This window comes from Manacus vitellinus, unplaced genomic scaffold (genome assembly GCF_001715985.3).
Source record: "Manacus vitellinus isolate BGI_N305 unplaced genomic scaffold, ASM171598v3 scaffold_51_pilon, whole genome shotgun sequence".
NCBI lineage: Eukaryota > Metazoa > Chordata > Aves > Passeriformes > Pipridae > Manacus > Manacus vitellinus.
The window spans coordinates 3,753,488-3,780,576 of NW_021940620.1; the positions used below are offsets into that span (position 1 = coordinate 3,753,488).

Here is a 27,089-nt window from a genome sequence, read left to right on the forward strand (position 1 = left end):
CCAGCCCAGCCCAGAAATCGTATTTTAACAAGGGAAAAGGCTAGAGTTGGAATTCTATCTTTTTTTTTATGAGCACTAAAGCAGTTGAAAACTTGATTTGCTGCAAAGATGTCTTCACTGAGATTGCTCTTGCTGTTCAAGATGAAATACATATTTAGCATTTCTCCTAAAAGCATTGCATTCTCCAAACCACCAGCACAGATCATTGCTTTTGCTCGTACCATCACCACTGGTCCCTACAATAGACCTTTTAGAATCTCCATTATCAGACAAACACTATGAATTTAGAGTAAATTTTGTTTTAGCTACTTACCCAGATTTCTCTTTGAGTAGAAAATTAGGTCTGCATCTTCATTGCAGCAATATCTTTCTCCACATTTCTGCACTAGCACGAGGCCACACTTGAGCAGATGTGGTCATTTCTGTCCAGCCATGTTTGCAAATAGTTTCTTTTGTAGCACAGAGCAGAGAAGCCTAAAGGTGTAATATTGAACACAACTCTTCTCAGATCAAAACATTTTAAAAATCGCTTTCCAGTGTGGCCATAAAAAAATAACCAGACTTATTTGTCATCCATGCTACAGTGATAACATAAGTAATCAGTTTATATTGGGCTATTTAAATACAATTCTTGGAACAATTTAGTCCAACAACTCACCTTGCTTCCTCTTGTTCAAGTGAAATATAATTAATTACTTCTATTGCTAAAGTCCTTTCTTCTTCTGAGTTTTTTAAAACCCTTGTTTTAACACTTGCACATAAAATTCCTTGCAATGTATTCCCTAACTTTAGCAATTTACCAGTGCCCCACTTAAAAGAATTAACATTTATATTACAGTGAGCTCCTTGCTGATTCAGCTGTGATGAAACTTACCTTAAGGCCACAAAATTCTCTTGGAGAGGGACCATCATTTTCCATAGTCAAGCAGTTCTTAAAGGATTCCTTCAGGCCACAGTGCTCTCGCTGCAGCATCGGTTTGGACTGGCTGCATCACTCTGCTCATCAGAGCAGCTCTGTGAGAGGAGCCTCACCAGCTCTTGCAGATACTCTGGAATATTAAGTGCCCCCTGATTCACCCTGAGTAAAAAGACCTCGTTGAAATCCATCAGTGTCTGAGCCCACAGAAGTCCTAAGGTCAGCCCTACTCACTGGAGCAAGAAAGGCAGAATTAGCAACACAGTAATCAAGTATCTGAGTGACAGCTACGGATTAGTTTTGGCATCATTTAGTATTTTTTTCTAATTAGATCCAATATCACACATGTGCACTGAAGTGTATAAACCATAACTTAAATATCTGCCTTGAAAAGAAACCAGGAGACAGATAAATACCTAATAAAGGCCAATGATCAGACTGATAAGAGTATCTTAGGGTCAATTAGTTCCATTAATGCCACCCCTCGGTCACTGGGCTCCCTCTGTTGCTGGTTTACACCATCTGCTTGTTCAGCAAACGGGTTTTTAACCAAGGTAAAAGCAGCAACTTGCAGTCGATGACACTGTGACCACACCATGCACAGCCCGAGGGGGTGGTGTGTGCTTTGGTGAGGGGGAGCTGATGGAGCTCGTTCTCTCATCAGTGAGACTCCAGGGTAATAATGGGGGTCACTGTCTTCGTTGCACTTGCTTAAATGAGAGCAAACCTGATCCAGGAACTTCACTTTTCTTGGAGATTCCAGTGCCTGTACAGAAAGTCACCTAATACTGCCAGAAGACCATTCACTGAACAGATCATTTTAACAAATCCTGGTGGCATTCCTGCAAAAGGCTGGGCTATCAGCTGGATTTCCCTGAGTCTGGAACACAGATCTCTCTGTCTTCCTCATATTTAAGCACAGTTTACAGCTTCAGGGCCCATGCTGAAAGCAATCTACAAGCACAGGACATTCACAGTTTAATTTATTAATATTGGCACAACAGTTCAGATTACTCTCAGTTCTCACAGAAGTGTCTCAGACAGTATTTGGAGTTTGACTCAGGCTCAGCTGAGATTCCCACGTATGAACTTGGCTTAAGTGGCTCCCATACCAGCATTCCCATCCCTTAGGCACACCCAAGTGTGCTTAGTTTTATAGCAGAGGTGGTTTTAGTATCACATCCCAAGTGCTTTAAACACAGCCACAAAATTAACACTGGTTTAAATTAAGTGATGCTGATGGACGGTCTCCCTTTACTGTCTCTCCCTAGAAGTGCTTGGGCAGTGCATCAGACAGGCACAAAAAAGATTGCCACTGCTTTTTGTAACACCATCCTGATCAAACTTAAGCAATCAATTTTTCCTTCCAGTCTGAATCTTGGCATAAGAAGGTTCTTCATTAGCAAGTGGCAGCATTCCCAGCAGTGACTTCCTCAGAATCAAATGTGAACAATCATACTTGTGCCTTGATTTCTTCTTCTCATTTCTTCCTCTCACTTTCATTTGACTCAAGTGCTGATGCTCCATTTCTGTCCTGAGCAGTTATCAAGTATCTCTTCTTGATGCTGCATTTATAAAAATCATTGTTAACTGAACAGAGGATCATCACAGTCCTGAAGACTCTCAGTACATCCAGTGGCTTCGTGTGCATCCTGATACTGAATTTCCAGGCAAGTCAGTAGGAGTGAGATGACTTTGACAGGAATAGGAACAAAGAAGAGTTGCTTGTTTTTAAAGCATAAGTATTATGGACTCCAGCATGGTGTGTGATATATGTAACTGCAATATGCAATGCCTAAAGATGGCTCAAGTTAAACTGGTAAATGTTGCCCTGTGTTGGGTAATGTTGATAACTTTATTTCCTCTCTTTGTACTGATATAGCAAGTAGACAAAATTCTAACAGCCTTTCTCACCAGAGAGTTGTTCCTTAATCACAGAATCATGGAATATTCTGAGTTGGAAGGGACCCACAAGGATCATCAAGTCCCAGCTGGAGGACTGTGAGTTTCCTCAGAGGAGCAGCAACATGGATTTAATTATTGAAAACTAGAGGGGGAACCTGAACTCCCAAATGCTATCCCAATGTACAAACAAATTCTTGGGTTGTCTTTTTTTTTTTTTTTTAAGTGCATCAGAGTTTTGTTCAAGTGGTTCAAGTTGTGTAGACCAGACTAATATATTTATAAACATCCTTGTAAATGAACATACCCTTACCTGTCTGTGTATTTTATGGTTGATTGGTTTAACTGTAAGCACATATAACTAGGGTTAGATACTTGGGAACTGGCATTCATTGTGGAAATGATTCTGCTGAGCAGAGAGATCAACTGATTATTGACTGTAATTCTGTCTGTGACAAAGGCAGTGCCAGTGCTGTGTGTGATTTAAAGACTTTGATTGCTCCCATCGGCTGACAAATAAATATTACCCTGTGTAAAACTGCCTGGTGAATTGTACTGTCTGTGACAGGGGTAGGACAGTTCTCATGTGCCCAAAGGCCAAGAATCACCAAGAGGTCAAAGAAAAATGGAAAGCCTGCTGCAGATGGAAAGAGTGGCCACAGAGCAGATAAAACACAGCTCAAGGGCACAAAGGCACTCGGGAGGGGACTTGACCAGAGCACAGATGTCAGGAGGGAGCTGCTGACACACTGGAGGCAAAGGAGATGGAGGAGAGGACACAAAGACTGCTCTGAGGAAGAGGGATGACCTGCAGAGATGCCCTGGCAAACCCAGAGGGGTACAAATTACACTCCAGAGACACCACTGTGCCAAGGTGACCCTTTAAAGCGTCTGGATGAACCAAGAGGAGAGACATAAAAAATAAAAGACACAATGAAAAATTAAAAAGCAACAGGGTATGTGACAAACAAGAAAAAAAAAAATTTAAAATGGCCAGCTTGATGAAAGGAGAGAGAAAATTTAAAAGCTGAGGGGTACAAGGCAGAGGAGAAAAAAAATTAAAATAGGGAGAGAAAAATAGATAAAAGTAGATACAGAAAAACAATTCAAAATGAGAGGAGAGCAAATCTAGAGCAAAGCTTTGAGAAACCTCACAATGAAAGGTCAGATGGACAGCAGATGTACTTAGTGGAACCTGATAGACTCCATAAATACAAAACTGTCCTTTCAATTCTATGCTAATACGACACTTAGAAATATTCCACAATGGCAACCTTAGAATTATCTTGTCTGGTATCACTCATTTTTGAACAAGGTTCCTTTGGTTTCCATGCAAATGCACTGACTGATGCCTTTTATTTTATTTCATTTCATTTCATAGGCTTCTCCATTAGTCACAGGCTATTTACATAATGTGATGGAATTGGCACCTGTGTGGAGCTGTTCTCTGAGCAGAATTCACTTCAGCCTCAGGCCTAGTGAGGAAAACTTGTTAATTTGTGTAGATGTCAGGGCTGTAACAGCTCCATGAATTAGTTCTTCCAGCCAGGAATGGCTACGAGAGTCACAGGACGCTCTCAAAATTTGGGTTCCCTCTAAAGAGACTCTCTCAAACCCCCTTGTCAGCTCCTTTGTTAGGCTGGAGGCTTCTGCAGTGCTCAATTCCATGACTTCGGAGCTGCAGAGCCGGAGGAGGCTCCGGGAGGCCCAGATTTCCCAGGCACTCCTGCAGTGACTGCACAGCCTCCACCTCCACAGGCTCCCAGGGCACCCTTACATTTCCCAGCACATCCAAGTCTCTCCCATGCTCAGTACAGGCCAAGAGATTTTTCTGTTAACAAGCTACAAAAACACTACTTTGGGGACTAAAATCACTTGGATGGTGTAGTTGTGTCAGATGATTCCATGCTTTAATTTCTACCTCAAAGCCATCTTAGGATTTGCCATCATTACAACCATTAAAAGCCATCCCATGACTGTAGTCTAACCATATTCCCATATTTCCTCAAGTAGTTGTCCAATGGGAGCTGCTTAATCCACATCAGTGTGTTGGGTTTGGGGGTGGTGTTTGGGTTTTGTTTGCTTTTCAAATAAGTGTAATGACTCTTCTTACACATGAGATGTCAATCTAGGCAAGAATAAAATTCAATAAGCTTTGTGTAGATCAAAACAAGAAAGGAGATCCCAGAACAGTCTCTCCAAGCCAACTGTCCCATTCTTCTGGAATTTCCTCAACAAAACTATTTAGCTCTCCTCCCCTTTTACATAACTGCAGGAACCTGACAGCAACTACAGCCTTGCAGTCCTTACCCATTCCCATTGCCTCTTGGGCAGATCCCACTGCTGAAGGAGCTCTCTTTGGCTGCAGGATGAATGCCAAACAGCGTGGATTTTGGGGAAGAGGCTTGCCTCTGAAGGTGCAGGGAAGGAGCTGAACAGAACAGAGCCAAGACAAACACTCAGTGGAGCTCAGACCCTGGAAGATACTCAGGAAGACTCTGCAAGAAAATGGAGATACAGGTTACAAGCCTCAGAGTAGACTGTAACAGCATGTAAATATACACATATGTTTAACTCAACACACCAGCAGCTATCTGGGCTGTCAGAGAAAAAATTGTATTTGAGCATCGTGTCTTCACGGGACACTTTTACAGAGACAAAAAGGCACGGGGACCATTTCATATTTAACTTGCACAGGAGGGAAATCCACACACACACACTGCAAAGAGCAGGAGGAGCCTGGGACACTGGGCAGATCCAGCTGTTCTGCAGGATGGGCTCTGCACAGCCTCGCGGGGTGGCTCCAAGTTTATTCTCTTTTGAGGAGCTCCAAAGTAAAGGTCAGAGGGACCTCACCACACCCACAGGGTGAGGCTAATTATCCTCCTAAAGGATAATTAGCCGGCAAATAATCTCTTTTAAGATATCCAGGCCATTATTTCACTATTTGTAAAGAATATCTTTATCAGTCAACCCAGCAAGGCTGTCAGCATGGCATGATACCCTATCCAGCACACATTCACATCTGTGCATTTCAAGTGGCTTTAAGTCCCTTATTGCTTCCAGCTCTTTATTCCCAGACCTTTCTGACTGTGTGAGCAGGTCAAGTTCTCCCTTACACCAAATGCACTGTGCACTCCTGCCCTGAACAGAAATCAGACGTAAAGATCTCCTCCTTGGGACTGGTGTCTTTTGTCCTTCATAGCAACCAACACCAGACATGTCTCTCAGGCAGCCTGAGCTTCCTCCTCAAACTGGCTCTCAAGGTCTGTTGCCACAGGCACCGTCTGTCTCCAGCCTTTGTCTCGGCTGAGAGCACGGAAACACTCTCACACTCCACACTCCAGTGGCTTTGAAGCCATGTTAGTGACCATAAACATGATCCAGGAGAGCCAATTCTCCATCATCCACAACCTCTGAGTGCTGCAGAACCTGCCAACGAGGGTCAGATGCCCCACATTTTTCAGACAGAACCCCCAAAACCTAAGGCATACGAGGGCATAACCATCTTTTGAAGTGCTCTTTGTTAACTAAAACCAGCTCAAATTTTGCCTGTGTTTAGGCTTGCAAACAAAACCATCATCACACTGCACTGAATCACCAGCTGAAGTGAGAGAAGTCCTGTGATTGACCAGGAACAAGATTGCTGGTTTCTAATTAAAGATGAACTTGTGAGACTCCTTTAAAAACTGGCCACAGAGTTAGTATTGAATGCAAAAGCAAAATCCGAGTTGACTGAAAGGTCAGCAAACCCAGGGAGATAATTACTGCTTGATGTTCCAGGAAACCCAAGCTCTGACACTAAGTTTAAAAAAAGAAAAAAATGCCTTTGATGAACGATAACAAAAACTTTCTTTCTTCCCGTCACCATCATGCAAACAGATCAGGCATGGAGATACTGAGGGCATTATGCAAGAAAATTGTGGGCAAGTATCCTGTTAAACCTCACATCTCTATTCACTGAAATACACAAAAAATCAAATATTTCAAGGGAAAAGTGATTTTTTTGTGTTAGTATGATTTGATTTGCTGACGAATCAATTTTCAGAGCTGATGAACCTTTGCTTTGAGCACTTGCCTCTTTCTAAAGGAAAATATACAGTGTACTAAGATTTTAGGAGTCCTCAAGTCACATTGAAAGGCTGAGGTGAGGGTTAAAATACTTTCAGTGTGTTTTTGCAGGGAGGAGACCTGCAGCAGCTTTACAAAAAGTATCTGAGAGTAGCAAAAGCAAGTTATGAGCAGAAATAAATTACAAACAAAGAAAAATTATGAACAAATTAATATAATCAAGGGTTACTGTACATCTGCTGCTAAGAAATAATAGCTGCTTTTTGTTTTCTCGAAAAAGCTAAAATAACTCAGCTGCTAGCTTAATAATTAAGTAGAATTTAAAACTGTACAGAATGACTGAACTGTTGAGGACAGGAAGGGGCCTCTTGAGATCATCGAGTCTCACCCCCCCCTTGCTCCATAAGATAAAATGCATTTTCTGAAGCATAATCATAAATTTACCTAATTAAAACTTCACCAGAAGGTTGCTCCTGGGACAGCTGGCCATGGAGGGGCCATGTGGGTGTCACACCAGCAGTGCTGGCACATCACTGAACCACTGCTGGCCCTGCTGGGAAGCTGGTGCTGCTCCAGTTCAGGATCTCCCCAATCCGGGGGAGTTTTTCTTTTTCTCTTTTTCTTTTGTTCACATTGCTGACAAACTGGGAGCTGGAGTCTCTCAGAAAAACCAAAATCCCCCAGTGGGGGCCACTTCAGCTGGCAGCAGGAAGGCAGAGGTGAGCAGGCGTGCTGTGGAGCTGCTGATGAAGCAGGCAGGAGCCTGGTATGTCTGGGCAGGTGTGCAAGCAAAACGTAATTTATTTTTTTTTCCCAATTTTTTTTCACCCAGCAGACCCAACCAGGGCTGAAATCAATAGAAATTAAGTTTCCTGCCCATTTCATCTGTGGGGTCCTGATGGGTTGAGAAGCAAATATTTCAGCACGTGGTACAGATAGAGAAAAAGAGACCACCAGAATCCAGAGATCCTGCAAATTACTGCCATCTCCTTTTTATGTGAAACATACCTAGAGGATGCTTGTCATATTTGATCTTCATGAATGTGTGTCAACCTTTTATGCTGACTTCATTAGTTTTACCTTGGGAGCAATTGAGCTGGTCCCCGAGGCAGGTATTGCTCACATGCCACCTTTACCAATCAGATTAGCACCGTGTTTACTCTGAAAGCTGAAGCCTTGGTGCTCAGCACTGAAATGAGATCTCCTGAGCAGAGCACACAGCCAGGCCCCCAGCTCCAGCCCTGTCTTGGAGAGGACCGTGCTCACCATATGGTGCTCCTGCTACTCCTGTGCTATTTCTGGCTTCCAACACTGGAATTGTGACGGAAAGATTTAAAAAGAAGGCTTTGATCCTGCCAAGACGTCTGCTCACCACACCACAGACCTTTTTTCTGGTAGTTGAACTGTGCTGTGCACCCTTCAGCTGATCCCTCCATATTACAGGTTCACATTCCTTAGACCTCCTTTTACCCACATGGTTTTTCCCTCCTGCTCCTCTTGCAAACCTGTGTGCCTGGATTTGGATGTGCTTTGACTCTGACATCATTTACCCCGATGCAAAGAAAGCAAACTTATACCCTAGGCGATGAAATGAGTCCTTCAGTCCTTGAAAACCTCCTTCCACCGTTTACCCAACACTCACCATCAGCACAAGGTGCCATTTCTGCAGCACAGACAGACACAGACAGACAGACAGACATCCTGAGGACCAGCCAGTCCTGTGCCCATCACCCCTGCCCACCCCTCTGGGCACAGCTTCCACATAAAGCCCAATGGAAAACCAGGTACTGACAGCTCTTTTTTAACTAAAGGTGCCCACATCCCAGTGTCAGCTTTAGGTAACACTGAAAATCAAATAACAGTTAACTTATTTTCTAGATAAATTACTCTGAAGACTTTTTGGTAGACCAAACACTCCTTTCAAAGCGAATGATTAGGGCTGTATAAAACCCATTCTTTTTACTCTACTGCTCAGCATTTAGGTTAATCTCCTGACTAGTTTTAACATCTCAGCAGTCATCCTCCTGGAAAAATGAACACTCTTGCAGTCCTAGTCAAAAAGCCTTGAAAGGCTCCAGAATTCTCAGGGGGTGACAGAGGTACAAAGAAATCTCCTTCTCACAGCGAGGAACCTTCTTAAATCCTCCCGGCTGCAGCCAAGACAAATCTGGCTCACTCAGCACTCACTTCATGCACTGAGTACCTCAAAAACGAGCCATTTGGTGTGCAGGATCAAAGGTAGGAAATGTGTCATTGTCTGGGATGGTTCTGGAGACAGGAAGGTTTCACCCAGGGTGAGTTTCCAAAAGACTTACAGGAAATGGGTTACTCCTGTCTCAAAGCTCGTCACCCGTTTCTAGAATCCTCTGGTGCTCAGCTCGTTCTACCTGGATTTTCAGTTTCTCTCTCCCTCCTCCTCTCTACCACTCCCTGACTTAGTGGGAAACAGCAGAGGTGACATTTCTCACAGGATTTTGCAAGAACATCTACATGATGCAACAACACAGCACCAGGATTTTTAACAACCTGTAATTCAGGTTAACCAATCGGGACAATGAAAATCAAAGGTTTGATTTCGGAGGGAAAAAAAAAAAACCAAACAAACAAGAAATCCCATACAAAAACCAATCAGTTAAACAAACAAACAAAAAAAGCCAGCCCAAACCAAAATAAAACACCAACAAACCTTGGAAATTTAGCAGCTGCAGTGTCTAGATCAAACACGTTGTTTCTGTTCACTGAGGTGATTTTTTTAATGAAAAAGTAACAACTACAGAGCAATGGGAATGAAAGGTCAGGCTTTGGCACCATTAATCAAGCCATGGAATTTTTACTAGCATCATCCCTGAACACTGAGCTACCAAATGCTAGACTCATCTTTTTCCTTCCTGGAGATTTTGGCAGTACTGTGCTTTCCACAGCCCACCTGAGGCACTCAGGAGACACTGGACCTGCAGCACAGCAGCTGTACAGGAATTCCTAAAAGACATTTTCCACCTTTACCTCTGCAGAGGGGAGGCCCACATCAGCCAAGGAATCTTCCCTGCCAGTATCAGTCCACCACTTCCACTAACCAAAATCCAAGTCCACACACACGTTCTCTTAGCCTGGTTGCACCTGTAGTATCAGGGCTGGGTTGGTGCAGCTACATCAGCTGGAAGTCTCCAGTTGGGACCAACACCCTTGCAATCTCGAGCTACCAAAACCCAGCCACAGAAACCCAACACAATGAGCTTAAAATTTCTGAGGGGAGTCAGTGTACTGCCAGCACAATAAGTCAACTTTTCCTGCTCAAGCCTTTTGCTCTTTAAATACTTTTTAAAAGTGAAGTTGTTGGATATCACAAAGAATACATGTTGGCGGATCAATTCCCTCATTTTAAGCATAGCAAAAGGTCAGGACAAACTCAGCTCTAGATCCCTGCCCAGGTTTACTTATTCTGCTTTGAATCCCAGCAGTGCCTGGGACACAACAACCCTTTTCTGCACGTTCCTGGAGTACCTGCAATGCTTCCTGCACCAGCATTGTGTCAACTCCCCTTCCCAAGCAACCCAGACCTCTGTTTGCCAGATTACCACGCCTTACACCAACACTTCTATAAACAGTGTTCAGACATTGTATTATCAATGAATTTATGCAGCTGCATTTAGACAAAACCCTAAGATAGAATCCAGACCTGCTTTGTGCATGAGCTGCCCGAGCTCTCTGCTGAGCTCCAGCATCATCCTCACTATTCTGTGAGCAAATCTACAATTTCTGCATATTTTTCTCCTGGAAATATGAAGGGCCTAGATTTATAAAACAATCAGATTTTTTCCTTGCTCAGTTCTGAAAAGAAGGAAGGAAAAATAACCAAAAGCCTTTTCCCGTCTCACTCTTTTATTGTATTGACATTTTGTCGTGTTATCTCTGCAGCCCCAGTCACAAGGGTTGATGGAATTACTTCAGTCCATAATAATTACTTGCCCACATTATAAACCTATTATGGCCCAATCTGTCATTATTAGCCATCCTTGTTTGGCCAAGGCAGCAGGTTGTGTTGGTCACACCTGTAGTACAGACTGGGTTGGGCAACTCAGATAACAGCAAGTACCTGCACAAGGCATATCTTTAACTGAGAGAATTCACTTTTTTTGAAAAAGAAGCAAATCAACAAAAGTTTAAGAGGAGTGGTTATTTTAGTGCCATATTTCCTGCTAGTCTTTTATGGGTATAAAGAATTTTTGCATTGCAGAAACTCAAGGCAGTCTCCTGCTTAGATTGTACCTAATTAATTTTTCATACTAAAAACCTCCTCCTTGCCAGATGGCTGATATGTGGCCATTTAGAAAGCAGAAGGTATCAGTCAGAAAAAAAGACAAAACCCTCAGCTTTGTTCACTGAGCCCCTTTTTTTACCCATGGCCTTGCTAGACCAATTGTACCATATACCTTTGAACAGGGAAGTCTTTTAAGAGAAGCACAAATCTTTATGATTTTAATGCATCTCTCTATCCTTCAGAATCATTCTTTCTCATATCAAGCCATCACTCTCCAGGGTGAAATACAGGAGCACAGAATATTAACCTTTGAGTTATCTTTCACTAGGGCAAAAGATCTTTGTGTCACCATCATCATCATCAAACCAGGGGCTATTGAGAAAGATGCACAGGGAAACCCAGAGTTGTGGCTTCTTTTGGCACCCCAAAGGTACAGTTTGCTGGCAAAGGAAGAGCATCCTCACCAGGACAGCTGAGCAAGGGACAGAGAGCACTGACAAATCCAGCACCAGCACAATCCAACCTCATGTTTATCAGTGCCTGGGCAGAGAGGAGCACAGCCCCATCTCCCTTCTGCACAGGGGAAGCCTGGGCTTACACCAACAGGGCAAAGGCATTTCTGTCCTGTTTATTCCAGCTACCTGCTGGCTAACATTTGACAGAATGTCACAGGGAAAGGAAAAAAGTGCTCCTAATTATAGTCCTTCTGTCGTTCAACTCAGGGGTTTCATTGAAAGAGAAAAAGCATGGAGAGCAGCTAATCAGCTGCTCCCAACAAATGAAGGTCTGGAGATTGATTTTTCAAGTGATTAGTGGTGTAAACACACATTTTCACAACTCAAAATCTTTGCATTTTTATCCAATATTTTCATTAACCAAGGTATGATCAGAGAGGGGCAGTTCACAGCCAACACCAGCCTCAAATACCTAGTGGCTTTATTACCACAGCACACAGATTTGAAAACCTGTATTGCAGTTTCCAGAGTCCCAAGAGCTTCACAGGTTCCACCTGCAGCTTAATTAGAAGCCCAAGCTGTTGCTCTACATTTGCACATATGATTCTTTCAGGACAAAACATCCCTTGCTGGACAAAATGCCATTCAGCCTCACCCCAGCCATTCACATTGTCCAGCAGCATTTAGCACCGTCACTCCCATGCTCGAGTTAGAAGCTCTAATGACAGCAGCTGCCAGCAGCTTGTGGGCTGAAATAGGAACTGGAATGGCTCAGAGACAGATGATATACCCTGAAGGGAGCTAACAATAAGCATGGTGGCATCAGACAGCCCATATATTTGCTGTGCCTCTTTCCGTACGTGCCAGTCCCTGGAGGCACCGAGCGCTTGCAGCCGACTGTGGTGCTGGGATTGGGGGCACCAGGTGACCAGCACTCACCAAACACACCTCCAGGTAAAGACAAGCCACAGAAACCACAGTCTGAAAACCGCTCGTATAGATCGATAACTAGATTCAATTAAACCTCCAAAAACTACAGCTTTAATAAAATTGTCTACTACTCGTTGTCCAAGTTTCTGAAGGTGAAAGTTAGGCAGGGTTCACCAGTTTCTCTTGAAGAGAAACCCAGTGCCTAGTGTAGGGCTCTGACAAAATCCCACACCTCCACTTCCCAGCCTGTGGCACTGACAGTAGAATCAAGCACTGGCAAGAGCCATGTGATGATTTCCTGGACCCTGAATGACACTGGGCATTGGTGCAATGTCTCCAGTCAGGGATGTTTCCCCTCTCCTTTATGTAGCTTTAAAATCATAAAAGTATAAATTAACACATATGGGACCTGAGAGTAAAGGCTGACACCTCGTGCTTACACAGGCTCAGAAGCAATTTGACTGCAGTTCTCAGTGGAGTTAATTCATGCACTGTGGGCCCATGGTGTTATCAAGATATGAGAAGGAATGCATTACATAAATATATATTTATCATAGGGAAGGGAACAGCTGAGTCCAATTTTCATTTTTGCTTCTGCACTTAGATATGCTTTGTAGATGTTTTCCTTCATCAAATGACTCAATCCATCACAATTAAAGTAACACAACATAATCTTTCCTTTGATTTAATTGCTTCCCTTCTACCAAATATACAAGTTCAAAAGACATTCAAAGCAATATTTAAAATAGAAAGATTATTTTCAAAATTAGCACAAATCTCCTAATGGGTTCAGAATTACCTGCTGGGAGTCTTGCAATGCACTGGGTCTTGGTACTTAATTTTAAATTATTTCCAAGGCATGCCAGCATGAATCTGAGTTGATATTTCCCAAGGAACCCTAATGGACTTGGGTATTCAAATCCCTCAGAAGATCAATCTGCTTTCCCATGTGCTGCTGCAAACACCCTCCTTCCCCCACGTGCCTGGGGCAGAGCTGCTCCCCTCAGACCCAGGACAGTGCCCACAGCTCACGAGAGGAGCAAGCCCTGTGTCCTCACAAGGCAGCAGCATCTTGGATACTTACACAACTCAGGAGCAAAGCCATGGGGGAGGTCACACATGAGGTCAGAATGAGAGATGCACAGGGGGACACCAAGGAGAAACTCAGACAGTGTCTGGCAAAGACAGTCAGGGAGAGGCAAGGACTGGCTACAAAACCAAGCCACATGCCCCAGAAACCTTGCTTATAGCTACCTTGGGCAGATTTGACCTGACAACTTAAAAGCTTTCACTAATACTTCCATAAGCTTGCCCCAGGTCAAACATAGAGATATGTTTGTTAGACAACAAACCAGAGCTGTGCTCAGAGCTTTGGAACTCTCCTGCAACCACAAGGCAAGCAGAGAAGAGCAATTCAACATCACCTCAATCAATGAATGCAATTTCTTCTGCCCTTGCCCGTCTTGCATCTCCTGGCTTTGTTTTCCACCCCTTTCCCTTGCTGTACCTGCTGAATGTTTCATTTCATGTCCAGGCTCTGCTATGGAGAACTTGTGCCAAAGCTTCTTAGGCAAAGGGCTGAGGACTTGTGAGACTGCTGGGCCAGGTTCAAATAGGGGCCACAGTTCCTGGTCATTGTTGTCACACACCCAGACATGGCCCTGGCCACGGGAGCTGACAGAGCAGCTCATGCCACCCTACAACTCCACCAAGCTGCTGTCCCAGCCCCTGAGGGGGTGTGTCTGTGCCCACCTGGGCAACAAGGAGCCCTGTCCCATCCAGCAACCCCCAAGCAGAAATCAAACCCACAAGGGGACAGGGAATTACAGGAAGAATTACAGCCACCAGCTGCCAATAAAGTTGCTTATATTAAACAAAAAAAAAAAAACAAACAAAAACCGAAACCAAACCAAACAAACAAACAAACAAACAAAAAATCCAAAATAAACAAACAAACAAAAAAACCAACAAGAAAACACCTCTGCTATGACCTGAATTTTACGGGTGAAACGCTCAGCACTGTTTCACCTGCTCGGTCACCAGTCGAGGCTGTGCTGGGGTCACCTGCGGTTTGCTGAGCAGCACAGAGTGCTGGTGCCATCTGCTGTCCTGGCAGGCACAGGCACGTCAGGTGACAGCATCACAGAGGAAAATGACTGGATTAATCCATGTCTGGCATAAATGAGAATCCCTCAGATGCCTGAGGGTCTCCTGTGACAGTTTAGGGATAAAAGATTTATTTACATGCATGAAATTAGACACGATGCCCTTCTAGAAGCAAAGAGTGGGAGAGAAACAGAGACAGACACTTACTTTTAGGGTGAAGTTACTTTTAGCTTTAGCTTACTTAGTTACTTTTAGCTCGTCATCCAGGAGCTTAATTCCTGCAGCTCAAAAATCCAGCTGCCCCAAAGAGAACGGCACCAAGCTCTTCCCCTAAGAACTTATCTAATATTTAGGACACACAAAACCAGCTTCGAATATAAAACCCGGAGAGAAACCCAGCCCGCTCTCATCCAGCTCCTCCACCAAAGGCACTTGCAGAGGCTCACAATCCCCATCTGGAAAACTTTTCAAGATGCCCAGTTTGCACCCAGGCCTGACACAGCCAGCAGGTCTCAAGACACTGGTGTGGGTTTCACAAGGGAGGTTATTATTTTGCTGGGTCCCAGTTCAGCTGCTTTGTATGAGAGTCATTTCCACTGCCCTTCTGGAGTGCTATTTATACTCACAATTGAGCTCTGCCTTAAGCACTTAAGCCCTGCTGTCTAGCCAGAAAACAGGCTTCCCACCAGTGCCTCTTCCTCCCCGTACCAGTCCCTAACTCCGATAAAAGGTGCCACGCACAGAGGGCAGGTAGAAAATTTCTGCCAGAGAACAGGCAACATAAATCTAAATGTCCTTGCTTGTGGGCACTAAACCCTGCAAACTTGAGGGCCAGAGGTGCTGGTGTGTCCATCAAGAGAGCTGCAGCTGTTGGGGTGGCATCCTGAGCATGCAGGGGGAGCTTCTGCCAGAGCTAAAAACAGCAGGAGCGAAGTGCCGGCGATCCACGCGCCGCACGTGTTCTGGCCATCTCTGGCTGAGACACACCAAGGGAAAAGGCTCTGCTTGGAGACGCTTTCTCAGTAATTTAACTCCATCTCCCAAGCACCAAAGGGCAAACCCAGCTGTAGAGGCCACTGGGATGGGAGATCACGATGAATTTAATCTTCTCTGCTTTAGCGAGTAGGTTGCTCAGGGGAAGGCCAGGATAAAAGATTCCTCTCTGGAAATATCTCAGCTGTAGCTGCATAAAACTTAGACCCACATCCAGGGGGGAAACTCACATAAAATTCTGGCATATCTTGCAGAGCTGTATCGTGATGCAGCCTGCAGAGGCTTGTCAGGACCCAGCTGGGGGGCACATCAGTACACTGTCTCTATAGATATCAGGGCAAGTGCCCTACCCAGGACTGGCAAACATCCAAAAATCTTCACCACCACTCCTCAGATTGCCTATAGATAAGTCTGTATGGCCCAGACTGTCACAAGGTTTAAGTTACAGTGGAAAATATATTAGATATGTCAAAATATCTGAAATTAAACCCGAGGGAATGCAACCAGAAAGCAGCTTTAGGAGAGCTGTAAGAGCACCCAATAAAGGAGTGCCTTGAGGCAGCATCTTGTAACATCTCTATTGCAACACTGCAAGTGAACTTTAATTTGAGGCTTGCCAGTCTCCCCATTAAAACACTGCTCCTGGGATCCAGCATGTGGAGAGCAAGCAGGCACCTCTGCTAAGTTGCTTTCAGAAGTTAATACTGACAGATGACTGAGGATATCTGCCAGCAATGCCACTTCTGTGATGTAGTAACACAGCTCCAAATTGCTCGTACTCCTCTGCAGGCCTTTCCCACCACACTTGCTCAATCCCCTTGAAGTCTGCAAATATGCACCAGCACAATTTAGAAGAGTATTTGGCTAACATGGTCAGAGATAACCTGAATTTACAAGATCCCCATGATAAGCACCTAGGCTAAAACTACTGATCTGTTTAGCTCACTGAGAACATCAGATCTTAAATGGAACAACAGTGTCAGGAGAAAGGTCAAACATGTCCTGCTGTCCAAACACAGTCCTCACATAAACCTGCATTGCTGCTTGGAAGCCAGAGGAACCATATCAACACAAATTTGGGGTTGGAGCAGTGTAATATTAAAAATTAAGGCAGCCCAACAACTGCTGGTCTCAGATTTGGTTCGGTTTAATCAGTCAGACTTGGCTGAGTCTACTGGTGAGTCCAGTTTCAGACAGGTTTGACTAAGTGCAACCAGCCCAACCTGGCTGATTCTACCCGTGTTTACCACCCACGTGGAGACCTCAGTGTGGGAAGACAGGAGAGGAGGCTTGGGGAGCTCCCAGCACACACTCACAGCCCCTGCCCCGCCTCGGGAGCCCAGGCAGGCTGTGACATCTCCTGGCAATGACAGCTCTGCATGACTGAGACCTCCCAGAGTCTCTCCTCTGCTCACAAATTATTATGTCTCGCTCGCAGTCGTGTTCCCTGCACTTCCCTGGGGAGAGAAGAGCCCTGGCTGTTACCTGCCCTGCCACAGGTGGGTGTCCTGGCACCCCTGCCCGCTCAGAGTCCTCTCTGCAGGAACTCACCCCAGCCAGCTCTGGCTGCCACAGGTAACCCTTCCTTGGGAAACACCTGCTGGGGCCTGACAGCCCTCCTGGAGCTCCTCTCTCTCCTGAAATCCACAGCACTGCCAAGCCCTCTCCCTGTCCCCAGCTCACTGTGAACACCAGCATATGCCCAGCTTCTTCATGTAAAACTGGGAAGATGTGCTGGATTTTCTCAAGGAGTGAGAAGTTTATGCCTGAACTCTGAATCCAACAGTTAGAATTAATTCAGTTTTTACTGTCCAAACTACCCCAGACACCAACTCAACAGTGAAGATACTGATTTCTCCACAGGGCAGCTTCATTCATGTTCACACCAAGATTATTTGTTACTTCCATTCTCATACAGGAATCTCTCTGGGAAAAAAAAAAATTAAAAAAATTAAAAATTCACTACTCATCTGCCTCAGAGTTTGATGTGGTATAAATTGAAATGTCACTTCAGAAGCCCCTGTCAAAGCACTTCAGGAAGAAGGGCCCCAGCATTTGTGGCCTTTGCAGCAGCCGGTTTTCCATTTTGGGAAGGGTTTAAGATGGCTGGAATAGCCAGTCTCTTCCCACCACCCCTGCATTCAAGCCAGCGTCAAAAGTTCATCTGATAATTATGCCATCAAGAGGCGAATAATAGCTTAAATTCCTTGGGCTGGATTTTCTAGCAAGGGGGTCCAAGTAAAAGCCATTGATTTGTGGCAGAGTTGCTTGTCCAGAGGAGGAGGAGAGCATCCCTACACCTTATTCCCTACACCCACCCTTGAGCACTGATGGCCTCGATACAATTTGCAGTGACACAAAAAAAAAATGCTAAAACCAGGAGAGATGCTTTAACCAAGAGTAATTTATACCCTTTCACACAGCTTCTGGGACACAGCATGGATGAAGCAGGAAGGTAACTGGAAAAGTTTAGGAGCTTGCTTGCAGGAAACCAAACTGCAAGTCATATTTTGAAACTGGGGGTCTGGGGAAGACCTCCAGAAGCCCACAAAACTCAGGGTACCTTACACTGCTGGGCAGGGTTCTGCAGACCAGCCAGATTATCTTCACGGTCACAAAACTGATGAAGGCTGACAAAGCCAGGCCTGAATGGTCCAACCCCACTGCTGAAGTGGCAGATGAGAACCAGTTTGTAGGCACTTCCAGAGCAGTAGGCAGCTTTGTTTGGGAATCTGCCTCCTACCCTTTATGCGTCCACATAGAGAAATTCCTCCAAGTGAGCTGTTTGGGAGCACAGGGATCTCCACCTACGCTTGCTGCAGTAACACTGGGCAGGGACACAACCCTCCACTTCAGAAATGCCCTCACTTCTGCTCCTCCCCTACACAGCACCTCACTGAACAATGCACCTGGCTTGAAATTCAAGTGTTTAATGGCACTGTACCATCAACAGGACATCACTTCAGCTCCCATCAGCTTTACACAGCTCTCCACCAAGTCTGGGGGATGCTAACACGAAACTGTTCAAGCCAGCCAGGCAAATGCTGGCTCCACCAAACCCCAACTATCTCCCTGCATTCCTCAGCATTTGGGGAGAAGCTCAGGTTTTCTTTATACCCCAAGTGAAAAGGAAATTCTTTACATTCCAGATCTGTATAAGAGAGCCCTGTTTCTAATGAAGTTTTTCTACCCTTCCCTTTCAACGTAGAGAGCCACAATCGACCTGAGCTGGCGTCTTTCCAGCACTCAGGACTATTAGCATTTCAAATTATAAGCAGCTACGGATCTGGCCACTGTTGTATCTCACAACACTGGACCTGTTTTGTTCCAGCTAATGGTGCCACTCTGTTGACTTTCAAACTGGCTGGAGGGAATAAATTGCTGCAGTTTATTCCCATACAGCTGACATTCCCGCCATGCCATCACTCACAAGCAGGGATCTGAACATTAGAAATGTAACCCACCACCCCAGACAGCCTTCAGACCTCGGAGGGGAGCTGGTGGAGAGGAGACTTGCAGCTTCAAGACTCAGCACTGACTCAAGCTGCTGGCAGCCCCAGAACCAAACTGATGGCTTACAGAGGTGAGTAACACTTTAATTTCTAGCACACTAATCATGTTCTCAGGATGCTTGAGGGCTTTTCAGGGGTGGGGAGAGGAGGGAGGGATATGATTTTCGATTTCAGATAGCAGCATTCCCCTGGCTGGCACACTGAGCCCTGCTCTTACCCGTGGGCTCATCAAGGGTGGTCATTAGAGAGTCCTGGCAAGCCAGGAGCTCCAACCCCACAGCATGCTTGGCTCAGTCCTCCTGCCTGCATGAGCAGCTCTTACCCTTGCACCCAGGAAGATTGTGGTTCCCAAAGCAAGAGAGGACTCCACTGCCAACCAGAGCATCCCAGTTCCACAGCACAGGCACAAGGGGTGAAGCCATGATGAGCTCTGCACCCCTGAACATCTCAGTTCATGAGGTACTTTGCAAGCAGCTAATCCATCACAGCTTCATTTAGGGTCCCAGGTTGAGAGAAGAGGCAAACAGTCCACAAGGCACTCACCTGCAATGTGGGCTTGGTTGTGCAGCAGAGCACCCACAGAGCTGGGCTCCACAGCCTCTTCCTAAACATGTCTCACTGGTGGGCTAAAGAGAAAAAAAATAGAGTTGCTACAGGGAAGAAAGTGGCCAGAAAATAAAATGCAACTTCTCAGTGAGAGCCTCTTCACAGCACTGGGAACTGTAGGCAATGGAGGTAACCAGAACCACGAGAGTGGGATTTGGATTTAGTGTTTCCCCCTGCTCCACCTTTCAGCAGCACAGGCTGCACTGATTCTCCCACAGCACAGCATTTGCAGCCACAAAAGTTCACTGTCCAGCAAACTAACTCACATTGTGCCTCCAAAATACATCACCTGGCTATTCCTCTGAGCAGCCAAGGAGGAAGAACAGCCCATCTGTGCCCCTGCAACAGGGCAGCAGCAAAGGGTAACCTCAGGTGATGGGCAGAGCTGGGCAGTGCCCTCCTCTCCTATCCCAGCAGGGCAAGACCCAGAGCCCAGGCCCTCTTGAAAGGAACATTATTCCCTCTGTTACCTGGATAACAACTCTTCCTTTTTGTATTTTGTCTTTCAGTTGTATTAATTAGTAGATTTTGCTTTGTCCATAACACTGTTATCTCCTAGAGAAATTCTTCACCGTTGTTGCAAAAGGCAGGAAAAAAATTCAGTGATGTGTGTTCACTGCCTGAGAGCTACTTTGTCCATTTACCACAAATACTATTGTATTTACCACAAATACTATTGAACTGCAACTCACCTCTGCCTGTGTTGCTGATTTAACCTATAACATTTTAAATGCACTTACTGACCAGCTCTCTAAGCAGTTGAAAACTTTTTTTTTTTTTTTGGCAGGGAGGGCAGTCAGAGACAAAAGCCCTGGCTCTCCTGTGCCTCTCACTTCACACATGCCTCCCTATCACCATTTCCTGATTTCCAAAGGCTACAGAGGGCAGGGGACAGCCCCTCACTGAATGTCAGGGCTGCTGCAGGCTCCAGTTGCAGCCCAGGCTGGAGTTCACAGCCACCAGGACACAGCCACATTTGTGACATGTTTCCAGAGCAGCTGGGTACACACTAGATCAGGCATTTTTGGTTTTGTGAGACTTTCCAATAATTAAGCAGTATCAGTTACCTACAGGACACTTGAGCTAGAGTTTGGTGCACGTGCTAGCCTTCCACTCTCTAGCAGACAGAAAATTCAAACCCTGCTGTATTTTTCAGGTTTTTCTACCTAGAAAATTTGTGCTTCAGCTGCCTAAAAGATGGCAATCTGAGCACCCACTGAGACCACTAAATGTGCTCTTGGGTAATTAGCATGATGTCTGTCACATCAAGACACTACCAGTAGTTAAGGCTCAGACCACTGCTGGCTTTCACTAGATAAACTTTTCACTGTAGAAAGCCTTTTCATGAGAGGGGAGCAGAGAGAACACGACCAGAAACCCTTTTCCCCAGCTGTAGACAGAAACAGGTACCTATTGGCACGTAATGGATTACAGGGTGAAAAAAATAAATAAGTCATACCTCACTTTTCTAAGGAAATGGCATTAAAATCTAAGAGTTTGGGCACTGCACATCTACAGTTACAAAGCTACAGCTCTGATTTATACTGAGTCAAGTGCAAGCTAAAGCCAGGCCTTTGGGTGGAAATGAACATATTTGCTTTAGCACTTGGGTTGCTGGGCAGGCCCCCAGTTTTGTGTGACACCAGCTGCTTCCATATCAAATGCTGTCCAGGCAGTTAAAATTAGACTGGTCCTATTTCTGGCAGGGTTTGGGCTGCACAGCCACTGCCCCCCTGTGTGTGGGCTCCTGGCAGTGGGCAGGTCACTGCCCGGCATCAGCCAGGCACATGGGACTTCGTGGGAGCCCAAATGCCACAGATATTCGTTTAAACCAACCTTTTCCCCTCCCTGGACACGGGGTATGGCACATGTCACTGTCACAGAGCTTGAACAGTCCTGTCTTGATGCTTCCTGGAGACAGACAATAACCACCAGAGCAGGGGTGCATTTATTCCTCATTCAAGAAACATCTGTGCGAGTGATTTCATTTTATGCAACGCTTTCTGCCAGCCCAATTTTCTATGAAATGGCTTGGGGTTTGTAAAATTATTTCCCTATAAAAAGCCTCCTTTGACTGTACAGTGACAGATTAATTTAGGCAACTTGAACAATGATGGTTTGGGGAATTGGAACTTTTAACTGCTTCACAGTCTACACCTTAGTTCTACAGACATGCCTCTGAAGTGCTTAGCTATATTATAATTATTTGCACTTCTTAAATGCATGATTAAAATGCATGATTTCTGTGTAAAAGCTCCAAGGTTGGAATAGTTTTCTCCATCATATTTTACAGTGCAACAGGTAGGTCCCTGCTTTGAGCTTCATGGTGACACAGCAACACATGCAGTGGGCTGACAGTGCTCTGACCACTGCTCTTCTTCCAGACTTAGTTACGTGCTGCACTCTGGCTCCCAGCACTTTTGGATAATTACACAAGCTGCTGATGAATCAGAGCTCTTGGTGTAGACTCAAATTCTCTTTTAGATGCTAAAGCTGCCCCAGCTTCTCTGGTGAAGAGATCAGAGACACTGAGAACAAGTATTTAAGAGACCCCAGCTCTGCCCCAGTGCATAGCAACCCTCCAGCCTCTGCAAGACCCACACAAGGCCAAAATGACTGAAAATGCCTTCCTTGTGCTGGCATCACTTCCAGCTGCACCCCCTGCTCCCTCACTGCCACCCTCCCACACAGCACTAACAACCTGCTCTAGCACCATTTTAAAGTCACTTGAGATAACTCTGCTGCTCAAGGGGCAGCAGAGGGAAGAGCTTTGCCTCAAAGTGGGCAGGAGGTGGCCAAAGACCCCATCCTTTGGATGTGCACCTCCCCACTCCCGGGCTGACACCCTACAGCACTGGGGGGTGGCCCAGACAGACACTTCTCCATCAAGAAGCCACTGAGCTAAAAACATCTCCTGGCTTGTCAGGGAAACTGGAGACAAGAGAGATTCAAACAGCACTCCCCACAGCAAACAGACTGCAGGGGGACCCCGGGCTCTTGTTTAATTGTGCACATTCAGATCTCACTCACTGACTTTGCCCCACCGTGGCAGTGCTGGCACTGCCCATTTTGGGTGATGGTGAGCAGTGCTGGTCAGAACAGGACAGGACTTTGAGGTCAGAATTCACTGCAGGCACAGATGTGAGGGGTTGGGTAACCTGGAGGATTACAGGTTGGGTAACAGGCTGGAAGAAGCTCCCGTGGTGCACGACAGCCACTCACCCGTGTTTTCCCTGCAGCCTCTGCACTGGGCACAACAGCATGGGCAGCTCAGGGGCCTCAGGTGCAGTGGGACAAGAGGGCAGGCAGGCTTGGGAGCTTTGGTTCATCTCTGGGTCCACCAGCTTTGATGACATCAGGTTTATATGGCAGAAGCATCAGACCACCAGTCAGTAATCACCTGTGTGACAGGAGATGTCAGAAGCTCCAGTAGGCACATGCTGCTTTTCACAGAGAAAAATATTATATTACATATATTTTGCTTCAGAGAAAAATATTATACAGGCTCTGCAAAAGCTACCCCAGATTCCTATTTGCTTCTGAGTGCAACTTGGCTATGGCTGTCAGTCTAGAGAAATCCTATTTAAACATGTTCCTACCTAAGGATGTAATTTCTCTTTGTTCCTATTCAAATCAATTTAAATCAGATAAGTAAAATCGTGAGGGTTTGGGACAGAAAAATCTCTTTTTCCATTTTGGTAATTACTGGCACAGTAAAGACATCCCGTGCCATGTTGGATGCTGTCACAGCTGCGGTTCCTACAGTGCTGTTCACAGGAGTTCCTTCTCCCTGGAGGAGGGACACGGCAGCAGATGAGGTCTGTGGCCAGCAGAGATCAGAACACGTTCTGTGGGAAGAGCAAACATGAGACAGCAAGTCATCCTCGGGGCTCCAGATAGCAAAGCCGTGAGTCACACACAGCCACATGCGCTGGCCACACAGCCCCGGTCTCCTCCTAAGCCTGCTGGAATGACAGCCGCCCCCTCGGAAGGTGTGCCCCGCATGCAGCGAGGGGCTGCCCGGGCTGCTCACTCTCCTCCTTGGCCCTGTGAACTTAGTTCTGCTCGGGACACACAGCAGGGTCACCACTGAATCATGGTGCAGGGTCACCACTGGATCATGGTGCAGGGTCACCACTGGATCATGGTGCATGGTCACTCACCCTCTGGCTGAACAGGGCACTGGCATATTTTCTACCTTAAAAAAAAGCCCCTGTATTTTCATGTTACAGTTGGGTCTCTGCTCTGTTACTCACTGCAGGTATCCACGGGGGAATGGGGAAAGCATCCTCCAGCAGCAGGCAGTGAAAGGGAGAGCTGGAATTTGATTCATCCCCCTGCTCACACACAGCCTGGGTTGTACAGGCTGGAGGAGGAACTGATGGCTCAGATGGCTCACGGATTTGTACCTGACCAGTGCAGCCCAGCATTGCCTCAGTGCACCTGCTCAGCATTAACACAGGGTTCCTAGGAAGCAGTGATCCATCAGACAGTGAGCCTGTGGATGTTTCCGCTCAGCTTTTGGGAAAGAATCTAGTCTAGCTTTGTTCCAGCATCCTGACTGCAGAAATAGCATTTCCAGCTTCTGGCAATAAAATTCTTTCCGCAGCACTGAATCCTTGTCCTTGGGGTTCACACAAAGGACCCCCAACCTCCACCAACCACGGCCACTGGGTGTGCCTGTGCAGGGTGAATGCCAAAGGTACACACAGCACAGGCAGCAGAGAGCAGACAGGTGGCACAGGATGCCCAGGGACTCCTCCAAATACTATTGCCTTTACTCTCACCTGCACACACTCTTCAGGTTACACCTGTGGGCACCAGAGTCTTCATGTTCTACATGCCCCAGGACTTGCAGTGCTCACGTGTCAGGCAGCCTGGCCTCAAAATCCTACTACATCTCTGTAATGCTCTGGCATGCAAAGAAGTGGGGCAGGGTTGGGGATTTTTTTATAGGGAAGAAAGAAAGCAAATGACCAGGATTTCTGTTTGACACGAATCTACTTACTTTAACAAGTATGGAGGCTCATGGTTTCAAGTGGAAGCTTAGCATCTCTTAAAATAAGCCCTAGGTGTCTTTTAATGTCGGTGCTTAAAAGGGGATTTAGTCACTGGGTTCTAGGAACTCCAGTTTGACTTAAGTGTCCAATATCTGTCGGCAGTTCAGCTGTTATCCAAGTAAGGGGAGGGAAAGCCAGGATTTTCCGGCCCTGAGAAACAGCTGTAGTCAGAAGAGGCATGTAATGTGAGGGATAAAATTAATTCCCTCTCAACCCTGAAGTGTGAGCCGTTCCCAGCCGCTGGATGAAGGGCCTGTCTGTCCCAGCCTGTCCCACAGGGCTGCTGGGGCTGCTGCAGTGCCTCTCACTAGGCGGCCCCCGAGCCTCACCAGGGAGCTCTGCTCCCCTCCCAGGGCACCTTCCAGGCAACCAAAAGATGATTTGAAGGGAGAGATATTGCAGCCCCATCTCTTCACTCTGCACTTGGAGAGACATGTGCCCGTGAGCAGAACCCCCCCCCCGAAGGATGTGCACCCCTTCAGGCTGCCCATGGGCACCAAAATCCCACAGGCTTCACAGCCACGTGAGCCATACACTGGGGGTGTTTGCAAAACATCCCATCTCATCAGAGATGTGCCTTAATTAATTCCAAAATTAAGTTTTTACTGTGTTCTCTCCTATATTAAGGCTACCACTGCCCAAACGCCATTACACTCTCAGTGGGGATGTTCTTTTCTTTTCCTCTGTAAAATGGACAAACTCATCTTAAATTTAGCAAAGACTTTGAAGCATGGAGCACAGCACACACATTTCAGCAGCCATGCTGTTCTCCAGGGAGCCTGTCCTTGAAAGCCAGCTCACCTTCTCCCCCCCCTTCCCCAATACATATGAAAATGCCCACAGGAGTGCTGGACACAATTTTTGAGATGTAAATCTCTGACCTGCTTGATGGGAGGCATTAAAAACTGAATTCCCAGAAAAAGAGCCTCTGAAATAGTGCTCCCTGGTGCTACATGTTCTGGAAATACGCTACCAAAAAATGGTCTTTCAAACATACTCAGTGTTCAGCTGCATTTCTGCAATTTAGAAAGACTCTCAGCAAGCTTCACATCCGACCAGGATTCTGCAGTTTCTCTGAATACCTTGTCAATGGCTACAATAACCTCCTGCAGCTATTTGATTATTTTCAGAATATCCCAGCTGAGGCAAACCTGCCCCACTCCCCACCTGAAGAGCAGTCATTTTAAGAAATCGTTCCACAAACCACAAATTTCCCTGAAACCCAACTGGCCTTCTCAGGATCCTTGGAGCGTAGGAAGAGAAACAAACAAAATCACTCCTTTCTCACTTCCTACAGAAGTCTCGTTATTCACACCCCAGGAGCAACAGAGAAGCCACGTTCTAATCACATATTCACACCACCAAGTAACTCACAACTAGAAAGCTCACTGCTGAAGGGGTGACAATTTCCCTGTTTAGCCATATGGCACAGAAGGAATACAGCTCCAGACAGAGCTTTCTCCAGCCCACTGCCTTTGGGAAAGCCTCATTCCTACCAGACCTGTGTTCACATAACTGTTAAGTCCTATAGTGCCATAAGATATCCAAGTGTCTAGCACAGGCTCCCAAAGCTTGAACACCTCTATGAGAATGAGCAGCACCATCAGGTATGTGCAGATGGCTTGCAAAAGGGATCACTTTCAAACTGACTGAAGGTTGTTATCCTATATATCTACTCAAGCCTGTTTTCTAAGTAAAAGACATGCTGGTACATTAGTGTGATGATGCAGTCTAGCTCTGCCTCACTTCTAAGTGTGAATTTTTAAATGTTCTCCTCCCCCCTACACACTCTCTTTGCAATGCAGTGTATTTCAGATCCAGCAGATGCTCGTCTTGTTCCTAAAAGAGATTTAATGTGTTTTCCATGATCTAAACACCTGGCAAAAGGGCTCCATAAAGCTTTAATACCTTCCTAACCCTGTGTTAAATTTGTCCCAGTGTTGCATATAGCATAATTCTGCAGCCATGTCAACTATTCAGGTAATTCCAGAATGTCGTCACTATGGTTTGTGTCAGCAGCGTGATCTGTATGTACCTTGTAATCATTCTGGTGTTGGGTTGCAAAGGTCCTCGGGCTCTTCATTTGGCTGAGTCTAATTCCGTCCACTTCACAAAGATCTAGAGTTACACTAAGTAAAGGTTGACATTTACATGAGACACTGGGACTGCTGGAATGACTCACCAAGGTAAAACCTGGGCTAGATATTCTTTCAAGGGCATAAATTGTATGGTGACGACTTTTCACAGCTTCATAAAATCACAGGATGGTTTGGGTTGGAA

General features: G+C 45.8%; 1 long non-coding RNA gene across 1 annotated transcript in view; it reads right to left on the reverse strand.

Moving 5' to 3' along the window:
- Positions 1–27,089, reverse strand: part of LOC108641109 — a 41,068-nt gene that overhangs the window by 6,309 nt on the left and 7,670 nt on the right. Inside the window, exons 3-8 of the long non-coding RNA XR_001921760.3 lie at positions 23,349–23,597; positions 22,972–23,149; positions 19,687–19,769; positions 5,129–5,316; positions 875–2,609; positions 314–474 (exon numbers count right to left, since the gene is read on the reverse strand). This is a non-coding gene — a long non-coding RNA (uncharacterized LOC108641109). The remainder of the gene's footprint in view (positions 1–313; positions 475–874; positions 2,610–5,128; positions 5,317–19,686; positions 19,770–22,971; positions 23,150–23,348; positions 23,598–27,089) is intronic.